We start from the raw sequence: 18,383 nt of genomic DNA, 5'->3' as shown, positions 1-18,383 counted from the left end.
TTGTAAAACCAGGGTTGGGCAACTTGCTAGGGGCAAAATTTGGAGCGCCCACCGGGTAGCTTACCTAGTAACACTGAAAATAATCCGAGGGAGCATTTGAAAGCCGTCACTCTCGGGGAGCGGGAAAGCAGGTGGGAAGCATGAGCCGAGGAGGGCTCAAGCACTAAAGAGAATGGGGTAGCCATCACGGGGAGGACCCTAAGCCATCCGAGAGTGAAGTTGAAGGAAGAAAGGAAAAAGCAGATGAGGAAACCCTTCAACTACCAACACCAAGGGTGCTGAGTACAAAGCCGGTCATTCCCTATCCGGCTAGGTTGAAGCAAGATAAAGAAGAGGCTTAATTCAAGAAATTCCTTAATGTATTCAAGCAGTTGCACATAAACATCCCTCTTGTTGAAGCGTTAACTCAAATGCCCAAAGTACGCAAAGTTTATGAAAGACCCAGCGACTAACAAGAGAAAAATTGGAGGAATTAGAAACAGTTGCATTACCACGGAACCTGCCTCGAGGTGATTCGGAGGAAGCTCCCTAAGAAATTAACTGATCCCGGGAGTTTCATTATTCCATGTGTGATTGGGGAAGGCATGCAAGAAAAGGCCTTGGCAGATTCTGGGGCCAGCATCAATGTAATGCCCTACAAGTTGTTTTTGAAACTAGGATTGGAAGACATGAGGCCGACAAGGATGACAATACAACTTGCAGACCGGTCCATAAAGAAGCCCCGTGGTGTCGTTGAGGATGTGCTAGTTAGAGTTGACAAGCTTATTATCCCGGTGGATTTTGTTATTCTTGATGTGGATGATGATGTTGAAGTCCCATTGATCCTCGGGTGACCATTTCTTAACACCGCCGGTACCCTCATTGATGTAAAGGAGGGAAGAATGACATTGAGAGTGGCGGATGAGGAAGTCATTCTTACACTCCCCGCTACTATGAAACACACCTTGGACCATGATGATCCCCTCTATTTTACTGACGAAACTGATATGATTATTACTGATTGTGTGCAGGTCTTGGCGATTAACCCCTTGGATGAATTCTTGGAAGGAATGGATGGCAATGAGTGCAAGGGGAACAATCCATCTCCCACACAAGTAAAGCAGGTAGGCTATGTGGGGGCATTTCCATGGCCGAATAATAAGAAGAAATCAACCACTAGAAAAATTTGGTGCAAGAGGGACAAGAAACAGAAATTGGGGATGAATTGCACACTATCACCACCACGGGAGATCGATCGACTATTCTTCGAGGGGAAGGGTAAATTCCGTGTCTTTTCATGCCTCTCGATGAGTTTCCCATCTTGGAGCACTTCTCTTGGACTTGGAGGTAAGTCCCCACCATTTGATCCACCTTGAGGTAAGAAAAAGGTACGTCGAGCTAATGACGTAAAACAAGCGCTTCTTGGGAGGCAACCCAAGTTTCAAATTATTCATGTTTCATTTTTCGTATTTTACATGTTTGTTGAGTTTATTCATATAGTTTGTGTTTGTGCTGTGTTTGTATTTTTGTTTGTTTAAATGATCCATGCTTGTCTTATATTTGTGAATCTTATCTAGTGCTTTGTCGTTGTTTGATTGTGTTTCAATGCATATTTTGGTGTTATAGATGTTGTAAACTAGTTTTGTTCTAAGTTACATGGGAGCCATGCCAAAATTTTATTTTTCCAGGTCCATACGGGCTGTATACGGCCCGTATGGACCATTTTTCCGCTCCCCAGGGGCCTCACGGGTGCCATGCGCCCGTGAGGCAGCCCGTGAGGCTTACAGCCTCATTGGCTACAGAAGGACAGAAATCCTCACGGGCTCCATGCGCCCGCATGGAGCCCGTATGGCTTGCGGGCTGAAATTTCCAGCCTTAAGTAGCCACCTTTCTCTCCCTTGTTCTCACTCGTTTTTCATCCGTTTTCTTTCATTCTTTCACCATTTTTCTTCCTTTTTCTTCCTCTTCACTCCTCTCCTACCCCTTCCAACTTAGATCTTGTGGATTAATTGAAGTTTTACCATCTATTTCACCGATCTTCATCGATTCAAGCTTTGAAGCCCTAGTTTTTGTTGTGGAGCAACCTTGCCTCTTCTTCTTGATTGTGCATGCATATCTTACTTTAAACCATGAGGAATGTTGTATGGTTGTGTGATCCTTAATTTATTTAAATTTTTATCCATGGTTTGTAAATTTTTGGGCTTCAAAATCTGGGGAAATTCTTGCCAATTTTCAGTCTGTGCTACAGTAACTTTTGAATGTTGCTTACCTTGAATTTGTTTGACACTTGTAGCATCCTTGAAACCCCCAGAAACACTTGCACTAGAGAGATTTAAGCATCATGACATTGATTGAACAAATGACTTGCATGGACTTTGTTTTCATAGTTTTTTTAGAGTTTTTTTGTTTGTGTGTTCTCCCTACATATTCATTGGTGAGATGAACTATACTTTTTGACATTTGCGGGGATTATCGGGACATGAGCTTCATTCTCACCATCCCCTTAAGAATTGAATTGAACCTACCCCTTTGTTCATGCATGTATTGAACAATCTTCATCAACAAAAATGGGGCGTCTCTTTACCCTTCCCTTTCATGCTTGATTTAATTATTATGAATTCTACACCATGTTCTGCTTATTAGTGTACATTGAGGGCAATGTACAATTCTAGGTGTGGGGATGGGCTATTTGCATGCTTACTTCACCGGTGATAGCTATGATTTATTGTTAAGAACCTCCTGGCTTGAATGAATGATAGTAATGAGTTGTAGTGTTATTTGTGCTATAAGGAAGTCATGTTTTCTTTCTAGTGTTTTCTTCACAGCTTTGACACAGTACTTCTACCTTGTTTGCCCCAGCAAACCCACTACTTTGATTTAAAGTGTTAGAGTGGTAAATTCATCCCTCAATGGTCTTTTAAGAGCTTTTGGTCCTTTTGTTCATTTTACTTTATCCCTAAGTGAAGTTTTGCATGAAAGTGCTCCGGAGACATGTAAAAAAAATGAGAAAAAAAAATGAGTCTATGTCAGTATTCCTCTGCTAATTTAGCATGAATGCGTCTATGTAGACTGTAATCAAGTAGGTTGGGTGGCTCTTGTGCCTAATCAGCATGTGCATCCTTCTGAAAGATTATAAGTTATTTTGTGCAGTCTACGTTAGCCGGACTAGGAAAGAAAAAGAAAAAAAAAAAAGAGAGTCTGTGTTCTCTTGAACTCTTTCATGCATTCACTTAGAAATTGAAGTGTTGACTGTGGACCGAAGGACTCTTAACTCATTATTGAGGGCGTCTTTAACATTTTTAACACCGGTAGTCATTGAATGTGGCGTGAAGAGGGAGAGCGAGGGGTGAAGTATTTACACACACTCACGAGGAAAGCACTCTAGAGGACTCATGACTATCTCTATTGAGTTGGTTATTGTGCAACTCATTTTCTTGATTTCATTTCATCTGTGCCCGTGGGGTTCTTCACTACTTGAGCTTGAGGTTGTATATTTAGCCGTTTATCTTCTTGCCCCTATTCTTTCATGTGTGTTTGCTTGGGGACAAGCAAACGCTTAGGTGTGGGGATGTTTGATAAACGCCTAAATGTACATATTTTATATGTATTGATCTTGTATAATTTGTGTATATCTTGATGAATTGATGCCCGTTTGAGTATAAATTTGTTCTTTTGGTGTTGCAGATCATAAATGTGCCGAATCTAGCTCAAAAAAATGCAAATTGGATGAATTCGACATCGAAAAACGGCATTTTTAGGGGTCCCAGCATCGTAGCGCATCGTAGTCGATCACTATTTATCGCTGCGGACATTTGGTCGTGAGCTTCACGGGCTCCATCGCGCCCGCATGGGTGCCCGTGAGGTTTGCTCGGAATTTCACAACCCTCGATCTGTAGCCAAAACACCGTAGCTGAGTCATCGTAGCACCGGCATGTTTTTTCGGGCATTTGGCTGTGAGCTTCACGGGCTCCATGCGCCCGCATGGATGCCCGCATGGACTGACGGGATATAAGTAAAACCGATTTTTCTAGGGCAAAGGGAGGAGTTTTTGGGAGAGTTCTTGGAGCCGATTTTCACCAGTCTTTAGGAGGCAAGATCACACGTTTTGGAGAAGGAAAATCAAAGGGAGAAGCTCGGTTTTGGCTAGATCTTCATTGATCTCTTCTTTGGGAGTTTGTAGATGACGAGGGAAGCCGCCCCCATCGCGGCGTCCGTGGAAGCATTTCCACCTAGCTTGGCTTGTCTTCCTACTTCCATTGTTTGAGGGAGTTTTCCTATGCCATTTGTAGTTGTTTTCATGGACTTGTTGCTTGTATTTGTTTGCATGGACGAGTAGACCCCAAGGTCACCGGATGACGGTGAACCTTGGGGTGAACTTGTGTATTTGGATGATTTAATTTTGTCTATTGCAATTGTTGTGTTTTTGTGATTCATTCTTGGTGCATTTGATGTGTTGCTTACATGAGAACTCTGTAAACCAACTACTAGGTTGTACTTGGTAGCGTGACCATCGCCCTTGTACTAGACACACCAAGTTTGGAAGGGATTCATGTACGAATACGCCGTGACCATCGGGTATTCATGCACCCTCCACCATTAGGGCTAGACCAAGTTGTGTTCCGGCCCCTAATTAGGGATTTCCCCACTTGTTAATGCAATCGTATGAGGATTTGATCGAAGGAATTCCGTGTTAATACTTATACCGGATTAGGGGTTAATTGCCGTGACCATCGGGTTGATCTAATTTAGGAAATCTCTAGGTCCAAACCTTCAATTGCATGACATTCTTAGCATCCTTTGCGCTTTAGTAGCCCCTAGGGAATCCGCATCCGTGACCATTTCTTTCCCCTGATTTTATACCCCTACATTTTCATAGACTCCATTTGTAGTTCTTTTATTTCAAGTAATAGATTAGAGAAACCCTTCGAATCATTTGGCTAGACAATACGCAAAGAGGAAGTAAGAGTAGATTCTTGGGCCCAGGGAATACGACCTTCTCGTGCTCACACGAGGGGTATTACTTGACGACTCCGTGCACTTGCGGATCGTTCATCATGTGGCAATGATTCAATTCTCAAAAGTAAAAACAACAAGTAAGAGAGCACGAGTAAAGAAGGAGGTAAGGCAATCGATAAAGATGGGATACTCGGATGATGCTTCACCTAGGATAATCGTTTCAACTGCAAGAACTCTCTATTATACTTCCTAATCAATGCCATGGTGAGTCGTGGAAATCCTTACATACATAGTACCAAATCTAAGGTCAACTATGCCTAACTCTATACATGTCCAGGAGGAGAAATCGAATAATCTCAACACCTCGCACTCGCATAGAGTTGCTATGAGCTCTAGGGATTCCAAGTGATAAATCTCTTCCTAATTATAGACCTAACCCTTTGGTCCAGGTGGAAGGTCCCTAACCATGATTAAGCCCTAGATACTAAGATCACCTCAATGCTTCACTCCGTTGCACTCGCAACTAAGCCCCAGCGGAGGGTCATCCCTTAGACCATTCACTCTATTTTGGCCGCAAAGAACTCAAGGAACGGAGGTAGAATCTATCACGTCGAAGGGGAAAGGGGACGCTCCTGTACCTCTCGACTCACCCTCTCAACCCTCTCCAACCTAGCTTTGTCTAACGCTCGTGGTGTGTCACTCACTCACAAGGTTACCAACAAGAACTCTCAACCCTAGTGTCACTCTAGGGGAAATGTTCATACAGTCAAGTATTCAAGGTTGGAACTCACAATAAACATCAATCAATTGAAAGCATAATAAAGAGATTCAATGAAACGAATACATCCTAGGGTTCACAAATACCCAAGTACCCACTAGGGGTTTAGCTCTCCATGGAGCTAAATACAATCAAAGAAATAGAATGTAAAAGCAATGAATCCATAGAAAACCCCCTCGATGGTCGTTTCGTTGGTCTTGTGGAGAGTCATCTACTCATCGCAAGGGATCCTTTGTCCGGCCTATGATAAACCTTGCCGGATCGGTGCCGACGAAAGCTCTCCCAATAACCTTCTTCCAAACGACGCACGATGTCGGAGCCGTAGAACCTCTCCAAAACCCTAGCCAATACCCCTCAAAACCCTAGCCAAAAGCCCTTTCTCAAGTTGGGGAAAAAGATGAAGAAAAAGAATACTAAAAATTAGGGGCTGAATCGGCTTTAAATAGGGGTCGAATCGAGGCGACCACACGGGCCTGTGGATTTTTCACACGCCCATGTGGAATTTCCACACGGGCGTGGATAATTTCCACACGCCCGTGTGGATTCTCTGAATTCCTGTTTTTGGCCGGCTATGAACAGTAACTGCTACAGTGCTTATCTACAGTGATTTGCTATAGTACTCTGCCAAAAATACTCCCGAATCCATACTTTCATCGGGGTAACGCAAACGGGCACACGTTCACGTCGTGTATCACTTGCTTCTTCAATGATAGACAAGTTGGTGGAGCTCTTGTTCTATGTGCATAAGTCGGAATGCTCGACTGTGACTGCCTTTTTGCCCCTCCAAATGAATGTGCCAACTCGAATACGAGGAGGTTGGCACACACTCTAGCTTCTCATACCCGACCTATGTCTTCGTGTTTGAACCTTAGCAAGATTTCCTCCAAAATCGGTGCATTGTGATCCACATTGGCTTCTTTCCTTCATAATCGGCCTCACAACCCCACCTGCACGAAAGTAACATAGAAACAGACATATTAGTGTAAAACCCCGAGAAAAGTAATGGTCAACATAAGGAATGAACGCTTCGCTTCATATCGTACAAGCACTTATCAAACTCCCCCACACTTAAGCTTTTGCTTATCCTCAAGCAAAAAGTAAAATGTTATGCGCATGGATGAAGGAAATATTGGAAGTGCTTGGCCTTAGGTTCACCAAAGCATACAAAGAGAGCATTCTACAAGCAAGGGAAATTTCAACACTAAATACTAAAAATCAATGCTCTAGATAAAAACTTGAATCAAAAAGGACAACCAACCCAAAATCATGTACGTGTGTGAACTCACTCAAAACAACCCAAGATATACTCCTCAAAGTTCTAAGTACAAGGAACTTATTTATCTACAAAAGTGACAACAATTTCAAAGATGGTAGTAGCTTCACACATCCTCTAAGGTAGCCCTTTCCAAAGCAGCCGCTAAGGTGGCTTTCACACTTTCGAGGTGGTAGCTCTCTCTACCGGAGTGGTAGCTTTCACTCATCCTATTAGATAGCTCTTTCTCTCATTAGGGCATAGCTAGTATCCGACTTATGAGAGTAGCATCATACTTTATAGGTGGTAGCTCTTTCCACCCAACATGCAAAATAAACAAAAAAACTATTTTGTTCCTTCTTTTCATTTTTTTTTTTTTAGAATTTAACACAAGAAACAACTATAACTAGTCCCTTTAACATCAAACTTGAGTTTCCAAAAGAGTTTAATAAGTGAGTAGTGTAACAAGTATAAATCGGGCAAAAATTCCTAGACATTCAAGCAAAACTAGAGCATGAAAATAGTCAATGTTAAAAATTCTCCTAAACTCAAGAATACAATCATTACAACTAAGGTGAACCGCCATTAGCTATGTGAGCATATATCAATCAAGAACAATAGAAAAGATGTGTGCACTATGAAACTCTCCCCCACATGCAAGCTCACTCCATGGGATAAGCAATCAAAACAATACTCCCCTGACTCCTAGTGTTGCGTTTGATGAAGCTAATTCCATGGGAGTAGTGTTCTGACGGGTTGTGAAGCTCAAACGGCCAAGTGCCTAAGCACCTTGGCCATGCCCATGACTAAGTCTCAATTCCCAAGATGACAAGACCATCTACACGCATACACGAGGGGGTTCAGTGAAGCTCAATAAAAATAAAATATCTCGAGTATATATATAAGATAGATAATGAATACAACTCGAGATGGAAAATGAAAATAACCTCAAAAGGAAAATCCTTTCTGAGTGAACAAGTCTAAAATAAAAATGCAAAACAAAGAAAATGCAGAAAAATAAAGTCAAATGTCAGTGTCGCGCTAGGGCTCCGGTGCTGCTGCTGGTGAAGATGCACATGGTGGGTCCACCGGTGTCAGGGTAGGGGATGGAGATGCTGGAGGAACTGAGGGAGCCTGAGGAGTCCTCGGCCGCAGGACAAATGATGAGGCAACATCTCGCTCTAAGATCTGCTGTAATACGTCAAAACGTGCCATGAACTCTGTGTATTGAGTGGCCTGCGTAGCCCTAATCTCTACAATCTCGGCTCGAGCCTCAGCTACCTCAGTACGTATCACCGCCAAAGCGCTCTCGTGCCTCTCAAAGTGATCATAAGCTCGAGATGGTGAAAACATACGCACGGGGGGTGGTTCCTCTGCTACTAGAGGTGCCCCGGTCTCCATCGGTGCTGGCTGAGGCTCGGGCGCAGGCTGAGATGCCCCGGCTTCATCACCCTTATCCTCGGCTATCTCTGGAGCTGGTAGCACTAAAGCAAAAACCCCTGTCTGAACCCTGCGGAAAATGCCCATCAACCTCATCGTCTCTAGACTCAGGGGAGCAGGTATACTCGTCTTCTCGGCCCCGTGAATCGAATCCAAGAGACCCATGCCCAGCACTAATCTCGTAATGTAGGGGCCCGAGAATATCGCTCCCAGTCTAGCATAGTGCCCCTGATGTCTGATGTACTCTGCCATGATGTGCCCTAAGTGAATCGGTATGCGCTGCACCATCGAATACAAGTACAGTAGTTCCTGTCGGCTCAAAATACCAGCGCTATCACCACAGCCATTCACCGACCTACTCATGATGGTATGTAAATATCTGTATGTAGGTCGGGAAAGGCACGTGGCCTTGGATACCCCCGGCTCGTACTGACCCTGACCACATAGCACTCTGTAAGCTCTCTGCGGGGTCAAGGTTCCAGGATAATCAGTCGGTAACTGAGCGTACTCCTCAGTATCTGTGAATGCCTCCTCATACAAGCCAAGTAGAATTGAAAACTGAGTAACTCTCAAGCTATGGTGGTGTTCAAATACTCTGAACTGAATGGTGTCCACATTGTCGAAGCTTGCGTACGATCTATCAAACTCGAATGATGATAGCACCTCCAGTGCAAACTCTCGGATGGCTGGCTCTCTAATCATCAATAACTGCCGCCAACCACCTACTGAAACGAGATCCTCGACCTCATCAGCAAACTCATCTCCCTGCTGTAGATCTCTCAGTATACTCATGTCCAGGAATCGAGTCTATCCGAATCGGAGCCTCGACAAGCGCTCATAGCGAACCTGATGCTCTGGAATCTTGAAACTCATGCCCTCAGGTTCAGGGGATGACTCACGCGGCCTCTTATCATCTTGCTTCTTCGACCGAGGTGCCATAATCTGCAAAATTTGAAACGAAATTGATCAAACAAGTTGATAAAATAACGCTGCAAAAATCCACACGGTCGTGTAGAATTTCCGCACGCCCGTGTGGATCTACGGGGCATGAACACCACACGGCCGCGCTTCAAAAATCCAAAAATACAACTTAAAAATACTTCTAATTTTGTTCTAAACATAAATCATCTTTCTAATTGAAGAAACGAAGCATTATTAACCAAATTAATCGATGGAAACCATGAATTGGCAAAGAAAATGATAAATATGGCTTACCGACGAGATGGGATGAGAAAATGAAAAACCGGCTAGAAAACCTCGCAAAAATCCTACCAAATTGGCGCTATGAAATCGGAGAATGATGTGCGAGTGTTTTCAGACGAATAGAGGTCGTGAAGAAGGAGAGAAACTATTCTTCTTTAAAAAGAACTCCCGACCCTTGGCGTTCTGTGCATCCACACGGGTGTGCGGTAATTACCCACGCCCGTGCTCCCCAAAGGAGAGCTTCACAGCGGCAGGTGCACGCGCCTGGGCGCTCTCGGGAAAAATTCTCACTGACTCTTAACGATCTCACACGGGCGTGCGGAAAATACCCACGCCCGTGCGCCCGACCCACAGGGGCAGCCGCACGCCCCTGTGGCTTCTCTGGATGGGGAGAACTCCTCTTCATAGTTTCGCACGGGCGTGTGGAAATTACCCACGCCCGTGTGTGGTTCACAAGGTCTCCCACAGGGGCGAGTCCACGCCCCTGTGTGCTCTCGGGCTAATCCGCCCAACTCTGCAGGAATTCACACGCCCATGCAGAAATTACCCACGGGCGTGTGACAGTCGCATGGTCGTTCACAAGGGCAGCCGCACGCCCCTGTGCCTTCTCAGGATGAGCTCGCAGTGCAAATCCACGGGCGTGCGGAAATTCCACACGCCCGTGTGTTTTCTCTGGATGCCTTAGAAAAATCTATAGGCTCTGCAGAAAATCTCTGAACATGTTTATACACTCAGAGCCTTCCCTATTATGCAAATTTTACCAGTGAAAAACATGAAATAGAGCTCAAACGACCAAACTTCGCCAATTCCACATGAAAACACACGATGAATACTCAAAGCCCACAAGAAAATCTCAGCACAAGCATCTAAAAATCAAGACACCAACACTTAACAGATTATTCATGCAAACAAACTAACTAGAAGATAAGAAAATAGTAAACACTTGGGTTGCCTCCCAAGAAGCGCTTGTTTAACGTCACTAAGCTTGACGTACCTTGTCTTACCTTATGGGGGTTCATAGATGAAGTTTGCCCTCTTACCCATGACTTGAAAGCATGATGAGCACAATCTCTTGAAAGTAGAGTGTGTATTATCGGGCTCGGGACCACCTAGCAATGGTTCGTCCAACTCCTTCTGTTCACGGACGTCTCTAACAGCCTTGGAGTGTTTCCGGTGGCGTCTCCTAGCCCTCTTCATTTTCCGGAGCACCTTCTTCAAGATCCCCGGGGTAGATGGTACTTCTTCCGTCAATCCAAGCATCATTACTTCTTCATTGCCCTCCTCTTGGTCGAACAAACCTTCATACGGATCCGGATTGAACATTTCCTGCATGTATTCATCAACAATCTCATCAGTAGTGTCTAGAAAGTATAAAGTATCATCGAAATCAAGAGAATGCCGCATGGCTTCAGCAAGGCGGTATGTGAGCTTGTAATCTCCAACTCTCAATGTGAGCTCTCCGCCGTCCATTTCAATCAGTGCTTTGGAAGTCTGCAAGAATGGTCTCCCAAGTATCAAAGGTACATCCGCATCCTCATCGATATCTAGCACTACAAAGTCAACCAGAAAAATGTACTTGTCCACCTTGCAAGCACGTCTTCAATGATGCCTCTCGAATGTCACACTCTTCGGTCCGCTAGTTGCAAAGTCATCCGAGTGGGCCTAGGCTCGCCCAAACCTAGCTTTTGAAAGAAAGTGTATGGCATGACATTGATACTGGCCCCTGAGTGCGCCAATGCCATTTCCTCACCTAGATTGCCAATATTACATGGAATGATGAAGCTTCCTGGGTCTTTCTTCTTGTTCGGCATGTTCTTTTGCAACACCGCCGAACATGAAGCATCTAAAATCACTGAAACACTTTCCTCTAACTTCCTCTTGTTAGTCAACAAGTCTTTCAAGAACTTCGCATACTTAGGCATTTAGGCCAATGCCTCAACAAAAGGAATATTGATGTGGAGTTGCTTGAACAAACTCATGAACTTCTTGTACTGTTCATCCCCTTGGTCATTTTTCAATCTAGAGGGATAAGGGATTCTTGGCTTGAAAGGTGGGGGTGCCACCTCTTTCTCTTTGCTTGTTCCTTCTTCTACCTCTATAACCTCGGGTGCGTGTTCTTTTGGCTTCTCACTCAGAAGCCTACCTTCAACCTCACGACCACTTCTCAAAGTGATCGCTTTCACGTGCTCTCTAGGGTTGGTCTCTGTATTGCTCGGCAAGCTTCCATGTGGCCTTTCAGAGAGAGATTTCACAATTTTCCCCACCTGATTTTCAAGGTTATGCAAATAGGCGGTGTGGTTGCGAAGTGTAGCCTCGACTGATTCAAACCTTGTATTTGCAGCTTGTACAAATCTAGTCAAGTGCTTCTCTAAGTCACTCATTCGGGTTTCCAAACCTGAGACTCTGTTTTCCACCATAGGGGCTTGTTGTTGTTGTTGGAAACCCGGTGGCCCCATGGCCTTTTGTGGATCCTGATTACTCCATGAGAAATTAGGATGATTCTTCCAACCCAAATTCTAGGTATTGCTATATGGGTTTCCTTGAGGTCTCATGCCATTACCTACAAAATCAAAGTTCTCCACTGAAGAACCATCACCGATAGAGATCGGGCAATCAGAGGGAGCATGTCCTCCACCACACCCGTTACAATTAGTCACGGCCGCCATTCTATTTGAAGTTAGAAGATCTAACTTCTTACTCAAATTCTCCACTTAAGCTGCCAATGAAGTTACCGCATCTATTTCATGGAGACCGGCCACTTTCTTCTTCTCCCTAGCATTCCATTGGTAGTTGTTTAACCCCATTTCTTCAATCAACTGACGGGCCTCATCGGGGGTCTTGCTACCTAAGGTACCTCCTGCTGCCGCATCCAAGAGTTGCCTTATACTCGGGTTCAAACCATTATAAAAGGTCTGAACAATCATCCACTCCGGGAATCCATGTTGTGGGCATTTTCTCATGAGCTCCTTGAACCTTTCCCATGTCTCGAATAGAGACTCCAATTCCAACTGAACAAAGGATGAGATCTCATTCCTAAGCTTTGTTGAATTTTCAGGAGGGAAATAACGGGCCAGAAAAGCTTCTACCATCTCCTCCCACGTGGTAATTGACGCTCTAGGTAACGAGTGTAGCCACTACTTCGCTCTCCCCTTTAAGGAAAATGGCAAGGCTCGCAACTTGATTGCATCATCCGTCACCACGTTTATCTTCAGCATATCACACACCTCAAGAAAGCTCTCTATATGACTGTTTGGATCTTCATCGGCCAAACCATTGAATTGTGCAGATTACTGCAACATGTGGATGAATGCAGGCTTTAATTTGAAGTTCTGAGCTGTAATCGGGGGACGCACGATAATCGATTGTGTCCCCAACACTGAAGGTCTGGCATAATCGGATAATGTTCGCTGTTGCTCATTCTATTCTGCCATGTTTTCAGATTCTTCCACTTCCAAATCAGCTAAATTGGACTGTTCTTGTACAGGCTCTTTCCCTTTTCTTCTAAGTGTACGTTCAAGCTATCGATCCCCTTCAATCAATATTGAGGGATTCCCTCAGGTCATTACCTGGAGCTGCACCCAAAAAGAAAGAAAACGAAATCAGAATGATGATAGGATAAGAAGTTATGAAATAGAATGTATGGTGAAATAGCTAAGAAAACAAAGTGCAAAGTATCTCTAAACGCCTACTCCCCGACAACGGCGCCAAAACTTGACAAGATCCCCTTGCGTATATCCCGCAAATGCACGGGTTTGTCGAAGTAATAATCCCGGATGAGCGGGTATCGAATCCACAGGGAGTACGAAATAAAAACACTTAATTCGCTTCTTAGCTATGTGAAAGACCAATAGTGATAAGTGTGGCAATGATTCAATTCTCAAAAGTAAAAACAACAAGTAAGAGAACACGAGTAAAGAAGGAGGTAAGGCAATCGATAAAGATGGGGTACCCGGATAATGGTCCGCCTATAACAATCGTTTCAAGTGCAAGAACCATCTATTATGCTTCCTAATTAATGCAATAATGAGTCGTGGCAATCCTCCATTACATAGTCCCAAATCTAAGGTCAACCATACCTAACTCTATACATGTCCAGGAGGAGAAATCTAACAATCTCAACACCTCGCACTCGCATAGAGTTGCTATGAGCTCTAGGGATTCCAACTGATAAATCTTTTCCTAATTATAACCTAACCCTTTGGTCCAGGTGGAAGGTCCCTAACCATAATTAAGCCCTAGATACTAAGATCACCTCAACGCTTCACTCCGTTGCACTCGCAACTAAGCCCCAGCGGAGGGTCATCCCTTAGACCATTCACTCTATTTTGGACGCAAATAACTCAAGGAACGGAGGTAGAATCTATAACGTCAGAGGAGAAAGGGGATGCTCTTATACCTCTCAACTCACCCTCTCAACCCTCTCCAACCTAGCTTTGTCTAACGCTCGTGGTGTGTCACTCACTCACAAGGTTACCAACAAGAACTCTCAACCCTAGTGTCACTCTAGGGGAAATGTTCATACAATCAAGTATTCAAGGTTGGAACTCACAATAAACATCAATCAATTGAAAGCATAATAAAGAGATTCAATGAAATGAATACATCCTAGAGTTCACAAATACCCAAGTACCCACTAGGGGTTTAGCTCTCCATGGAGCTAAATACAATCAAAGAAATAGAATGTAAAGGCAATGAATCCATAGAAACCCCCCTCGATTGTCGTGTCGATGGTCTTGTGGAGAGTCCTCTACTCGTCGCAAGGGATCCATTGTCCGGCCTAGGATACACCTCATCGGATCGGTGCCGATGAAAGCTCTCCCAATAACCTTCTTCCAAACGACGCACGATGTCGGAGCCGTAGAACCTCTCCAAAACCCTAGCCAATACCCCTCAAAACCCTAGCCAAAGCCCTTTCTCAAGTTGGGGAAAAGATGAAGAAAAGAATACTAAAATTAGGGCTGAATCGGCTTTAAATAGGGCTGGAATCGGGCGACCACACGGGCCTGTGGATTTTTCACACGCCCATGTGGAATTTCCACATGGGCGTGGATAATTTCCACACGCCCCTGTGGATTCTCTGAATTCCCATTTTCGGCCGGCTGTGAACAGTAACTGCTACAGTGCTTGACTACATTGATTTGTTACAGTACTCTGCCAAAAATACTCCTGAATCCATACTTTCATCGGGGTAACACAAACGGGCACATGTTCACGTCGTGTATCACTTGCTTCTTCAATGATAGACAAGTTGGTGGAGCTCTTGTTCTATGTGCATAAGTCGGAATGCTCGACTGTGACTGCCTTTGTGCCCCTCCAAATGGATGTGCCAACTCGAATACGAGGAGGTTGGCACACACTCTAGCATCTCATACCCGACCTATGTCTTCGCGTTTGAACCTTAGCAAGATTTCCTCCAAAATTGGTGCATTGTGATCCACATTGGCTTCTTTCCTTCATAATCGGCCTCACAACCCCACCTGCACGAAAGTAACATAGAAACAGACATATTAGTGTAAAACCCCGAGAAAAGTAATGCTCAACATAAGGAATGAACGCTTCGCTTCATATCGCACAAGCAGTTATCAGACACCTAACCTCGCTTGTGGTTCAACACATAAAAAATTGTTGGAAAGTTGGATTCCTTGTTGGGAATGCCCTATCAATAATGTTGTAAAGTTCTCTTATTTAAAAAGATGGTGGGAAGCGCTATCACCTTAGTTGAGTGAAAGCCGCTCTTGAGTAGTCAAATTTTGGGCATCACAAATGTACATTTGATGACCTACCGTGGAAAAAGGCTACCTCTAGGGTGTATGAAGATACCACCCTTGCATGTAATGTTTTTTTAAATATGGATGGCGGTGGGGAACACAAGTTGGGGTCTATATACACATGCACTAGGTTTTGGGAATGGGAGTATTATCGTTCTCATTCATTCTTGTCTTTACTAGCACATATGTCACCCCTTCTGCTTGAAATCTATCACCTCTATCCTGATATCAGAAACATTGCACCCATTGCCCTTGTAACTGAATGTGTGATGCTTGCTTGAGGACGAGAAATAACTCAAGTGTGGGGGTGTTTGATGAGTGCACTTTGCATACATGTTTTCATACCCAAATCTCATTATTTTGCTTGTATCAAGTGTATTTTCATTCATGAGCAGTGCTATTATTAGTATTTCTTGTCACATGTGCAGAATTAGGGGCTCAATGCGACTTGGAACAAATTCGGCAAAGGAGTCAAGTGTTTAAGCTTGACACGGGGGGGACACACTCGTGTTATAAACCCCTCCCCCCCCCCCAAAGTTCTCAGCCGTTGGTGATTCAGTGAGATTTTAGTGTTGAAGGATATTTGCAAGATTGACACGATTAAGACACAGTCATGCCAATGCCTCTGAAATACTCAGGCCATCGGTGAAAGTATGGGAAAACTATTAACACGTGCTAGGTGCCCATGACATGACTGTGCCACAGTATTGCATAGTCACCACATGATCGTGTCCTTGGCCCCGAACTTATCAGGCGGAGACACTCCTTGTCACTCATCTCGCCCATGACACGATATCTTGAGACACGATCATGCGATGACCGTGTCAGGCCTAAAATGTAACTTTTTTACTCCATTTTTTAAGGGTTCCTTTTGATCTTTGTTCAGGGATTTTCTTCTCCACTAGGAAGACTTAGATGAGGATAAAGATAAAGCTGATCCACACCTTCTAGGGCGTAAGGGAGCAAGTTGGAGGCATATGAGAAGTGGTGTTAGTATAAGGAGCTCGACATAAGAGGTAATCTATGAGTGAAGGGAGTCATGTCTTCTTTCTCTAGATCAAGTCTTTTCTCCTCCATCTTGTACCCATCCATGAGGCGCTAACCAGCCATGGTGCCCTGGGGTGGGAACCTTGTACTTGGAATATTTAAAAACCACTTTTACTCTTTTGATCTACGGAGTTCTTTGGGCTCTTTTGTTTAATCTTGTGTTGGCATAACTTGATGCATTTGATTTGCACAGTTGCTTGGGTAAAACTTGATGTGTACTGTCGTAGTTGTAGTTGCCTTGTGTAATTGCAAAACTCGACGTACATGAAGCCATAGTCACCTTGGCAAAACTTGATGTATAGGATAACCATAGATGCCACATTGCTTGTGAGCACATACTAGAACCCTAGAATATACCTAATAGAGCTTGAGAGTGAGTTTACATTCTTTAGTGTAGGGGGAAGACCTCAGGGAATTTCTCTCCTTGCTGACACTTAATCCTATCACATTTATCTCCATCTTTTCTCTTCTTTATTTATCTTTTGATTGTTCTTTCATTTATTTCAAATTAATCATCAAATTATTTGTCACTAGAGATCAGTGTTAAGTTAGTATTTTGAGTCTAGTGCTTGAGGTTCAACAACCCTATCCCTTACAGGGTACCACTATATTACTTGTGTGCGACCCGTATACTTGCAGAGAACACATCACATTCTTTTGATCTTTTTTTTTCCAATCTATTGGTAGAATAATTGCATGAGAGATTTAGTTTAGGTTGAACTTATATCTTAAGTTTCCACCAAGAAAATGTGTAAATTGAATAACACGGTTGAAGAGGGAGATATACGAATGTGTTTTGGCTCTTATACCTCCTCATCTAGAAAGGAAGTTTTACACGGCTGTAGATAGAGGTACATGGGCATGTTCTCACTCATGTTTATCTCTATATGGAGGATTTGTGGACTAGATTTAGGTTTCATGACCCTAGTTGGAGATATATGGGTATGTTTTCGCTCATGTATATCCCTGGCCTGGGGTTTTAGAAAAGAGGTTTTAGGTATACGAGCATGTTCTTACCCATGTAACTCCCAGGTTGAAGGCCTTTGATAAGTGCTTGTGTGATAAGAATACGAAGTGTTCTTTCCTTATGTTGAGTATTATTTTATCAGGTTTTAACGCTAATATGTGTGCATTTATGTTACTTTCATGCATATAGGGTTGTGAAGCCGAAAGTGAAAGAAAAAAGCCAATGTAGATTGTGAGCTTACTATTTGGAGGAAATCTTGAGAAGGATCAAACGTGAAGACATAAGTCGGGTTCAAGATGCGAGAATGTATGCTAACCTCCTTGTATTAAAGTTAGCACGATGATTTGGAGGGGCACAAAGGCATTCACATTCAAGTATTCCAGTTTGTGCATTGATAGCAAGATCTTCACCAATGAGTCCGTTTATTGAAGAAGCAAAGCGATCTACGACGTAAACGTGTGCCCATTTACATTACCTTGATGAAAACATGGATTGGGAGTGTTTCGGGCGATACTGTAGCATGTTACTGTAGCAAAACATTGTAGCAACTACTTTCGTTCGCGGTGGTCGAAAAATCGAAATCCAGAGAATCCACATGGGCGTGTGAAAATTCCCCACGCCTGTGTGTAAATTCTACAAGCCCGTGTGGAAAATCCACAGTGGTGTGTGGATTCCCGATTCCTGGCCTATTTAAAGTCGATTTCAACCCCGATTTCCGCATTCTTTTTCTTCATCTTTTCCCCAACTTGAAAAAGGGCTGCACTAGGGTTTTGAGAGGTATTGGCTTGGGATTCAGAGAGCTTCTATGGCTGTGACATCGTGCTCCATTTTTAAGAAGGTTAGTGGGAGGGCTTTGGTAGACACCGATCCGGCGAAGTGTATCCTAGGCCGGACAAAAGGACCTTTGGACGAGTAAAGGCTTCTCGACAAGACCATCATCACGACTATTGAGGGAGTTTTCTATGGATTACTTGTTTTTGCATTCAATTTTAT

General features: G+C 43.7%; 1 non-coding gene across 1 annotated transcript; it reads left to right on the top strand.

The window, feature by feature from the left end:
• Positions 1-12,542: 12,542 nt before the first annotated feature.
• LOC120267525 lies at positions 12,543-12,649 on the top strand. The gene has a single exon (XR_005538486.1). It is a non-coding gene; the product is annotated as a small nucleolar RNA R71 (small nucleolar RNA).
• The last annotated feature ends 5,734 nt before the right edge of the window (positions 12,650-18,383 follow it).

The sequence above is a fragment of the Dioscorea cayenensis genome, chromosome 1 (genome assembly GCF_009730915.1).
Source record: "Dioscorea cayenensis subsp. rotundata cultivar TDr96_F1 chromosome 1, TDr96_F1_v2_PseudoChromosome.rev07_lg8_w22 25.fasta, whole genome shotgun sequence".
NCBI lineage: Eukaryota > Viridiplantae > Streptophyta > Magnoliopsida > Dioscoreales > Dioscoreaceae > Dioscorea > Dioscorea cayenensis.
The sequence above is the reverse complement of the archived record's forward strand: the minus strand, read 5'-3'. Positions and strand labels throughout refer to the sequence as shown.